This window comes from Lathyrus oleraceus, chromosome 2 (genome assembly GCF_024323335.1).
Source record: "Lathyrus oleraceus cultivar Zhongwan6 chromosome 2, CAAS_Psat_ZW6_1.0, whole genome shotgun sequence".
NCBI lineage: Eukaryota > Viridiplantae > Streptophyta > Magnoliopsida > Fabales > Fabaceae > Lathyrus > Lathyrus oleraceus.
Window position 1 is genome coordinate 76,869,923 of NC_066580.1, and position 3,228 is coordinate 76,873,150.

The window sequence follows — 3,228 nt, forward strand, 5'->3', positions numbered from 1 at the left end:
ACCTTTCTGAGAAGTTTTACACTCCATTCACCCTCTTTGTCCCAAATCCCTTTTCACATGTTGCTTTCAAAACTTGAAATAAATGTTGTGCAAACATCTTCATGTCTTTTCAAACTAGAAACCTGGACCTTAAGTCCTTGATTTTCAAACTTCACTTTTGATAATACTTCTTTCTGAATTGAATCATAATTCCACTTTGACCATATTTTGTGAATATTCATAATCAATTAACTTCACCCATTCAATTGTTTTGATGGCTTTGTCCATTCTTGTTAATTTTTCATACATTAGCCATAGGTTTCAATTACCATAGTGGTTGATGTAAATCTTACCTTATCCTTAGTGAGTTGATTGTAAGTCTTCCATACTTATTATAGGGTTAACCCCTCACTAGTATGTTGAAGCCATCCTCGCATGGTGGATTGTTGATTTTGGTTGAGTTTTCTCCCATTGGTAATGAAAAACCTTAGGGCTTGTGTTTTAAAATGAGTTCACAAATTTTTGGAAATCTTTTAGCCGAACTACGGCGTTTTGATCCTTTACCTTTTATGGAAAGGTACGTAGGCAACGGGTTCATCCGTTCAAACACAAAAACAATAAAAATTGTACATTCTTTTCTCATCATCCCATTCATGTTTGCACAATAAATATTTCATAACAAATAACATTTCATACAACAATTGTGAAAAGGGATCCCTAGGAGTACCTAGGACGTTTTGGGTGCCTAACACCTTCCCATTGCGTAATTTACCCCTTACCCAGATTCTCTGATCTTTTCATTAGTTTTCTATGTGTAAAACTTCTTAGGCTTTTGTTCGCTTTTTAGCCAATCCTTTGGATAAATAAAAGTGCGGTGGCGACTCGATTCATTGTATGCTTTGCTTTTGATTTAGTCAATAAATCATAAAGTGACGAATACACCGCTACACGTTGGTTAATAAAGACACATCCGTGAAGGTGAGTATAATTATATCCCATATCAGAACAACATATAATTATACTCCATCTTACAAGAAAGCCTGAATTGCGAGGACAAAGGTTGTTGAACAAGTTTTCGGCAACTGGGAGGATTCATACAAGGAACTGCAACGGTTTTTATGGGCACTAAAAACATATGTCCCAAGAACTGTGGAAATTATGGAGACATTGCCAGCGATGATGCCAGAGGGAACCTATGCTATAGGTAATAGAATCTTTCACCGTCTCTTTTGGATATTTGACGCGTGCATCAAAGGTTTCGCATTCTGCAAACCTATTATTCAAATTGATGGCACTTGGTTATATGGCAAATACAAGGGTACTTTGCTCATGGCGGTTGCACAAGACGACAACAACAATGTCTTTCTCATTGCCTTTGCTCTTGTTGAAGGTGAAACGACTGGTGGATGAGGTTTCTTTCTTCGACATCTCAGAATGCATGTGGCTCCACAAGCCAATCTCTATTTGATTTCTGATAGACATGCTGCCAGTGAGAGTGCCTACAACAACCATGATAACGAATGGCATGATCCTCCTTCTACCCATGTCTATTGCATCAGACACATTGCACAAAACTTTATGCGTGCTATAAAAGATAAGAATCTTCGTAAGAAAGTGGTGAATGCTGGGTATGCTCTAACTCTGTCGTCATTTCAATATTATCGTGATGAAATTAGACTGTCTAATGAAGACGCGGGGAGATGGCTAAATAACATACCAGTAGAGCAGTGGACAAGGGCATTTGACGGAGGTTTTCGATGGGGCCACATGACAACAAACCTTGTGGAATGCATGAACGGGGTATTCAAAGGAATTCGAAATCTACCGATAATCGCCTTGGTAAGTGTAGCGGGGTATTCGTTACCATTAGAGATATTGACTAAATCCAAGGTAAACCATACAAGTCGAGTCGCCACCGCACTTCTATTTATCCAAAGGAATGGTTAGAAAGCGAACAAAAACCTAAAAGTTTTATCAAATCAAAAACTAGTAAAAATGTCAGAGATCGGGGTAAGGGGGTTGGTTATGCAATGGGAAGGTTTTAAGCACCCAAAACATCCTAGGTACTCCTAGGGAGCCCTTTTCATACTTGTTGTAAGGTTGGTATTTTGTGAAAATTTGTTTGTGCAAACATGATTGAAGAGATGAGAAGAGAATATACAAGTTATTTACATTTTGTGTTTGGATGGATAAACTCATTGCCTACGTACCATCTTAGAAAAGATTAGGATCAAAACCTCGTAGTTCGGGGTAAAAATCTCAAAATGAGTTGGTGAATTGATTGGTCCAAAAGCCTTAAGGTCTTTTGTTATCCAAGGGAGAAAACTCAACCTAAAACCACAAATCCACCATGTGAGGATAGCTTCAACATGCTAGTGAGGGGTTAACCCTATAATAAGCATGGAAGACTCATTGTCCATCACTAAGGATATAGGTGAGCATTATATCTACCTCAAGGATAACTCAAACCTAATAGCTAAAGGTTATGAAAAATTTGCTTAAGAAAGGGGCCATTGAAACCACAAAAAGACATTTGAATGGGTTACATTTACCAATGAAAAATATGTACACAATTTGGTCAAAGTTAACTTAAAGATTCAATTCAAAATAAGTGTTATGAAAAGAAAGTTTGAAAATCAAAAGCATAAGGCTTAGATTTCTAATGTTTGAAAAGAAGTGTTAAATGTTTGCACAAAACTTTTGGCTTGGGTTAGAGTGGAGGGAAGAAGAAGAATGGCTAAAGTCCTAGACATACAAGAGATAAGGGATAAGAGAACAAGACCACAAATGGAGTTCCTCTCTTGAGATCATATTGATGATCCAAGTAGCTCCCATCCTTTGGAATATGCAAGCAAAATAATAGTAAGCTCAAGCAACAAGCAAACAAGTCTCTTAAGAGATCCTCAATGCATCTTGTATCTTTCACTTTGGATGAACATGGTAATGGTTCTTCAATTTGAGCTCTCATAGGATTCCCTAGCACAAGAGCACACACATCAAAAGTTTTATGAAACAAATCAAGAATGGACAAGAGTGAGTTTAGAGGCTTGGTCCTTCTAATCCATCTTCACATTAAGATCCTTTTACTCCAATTTGCATAGGGAAAGTCCTAGAAACTAAGTCCATTTGTCCATTTCTTTGCATTTTGGTCCATAATAATCAAAACAAAAGCACAAGTACAATAATATATACACAATTATGTGCTCAAGTGAGCAAAAGGGAAATTGCATTAACATAAACATGTGCTCA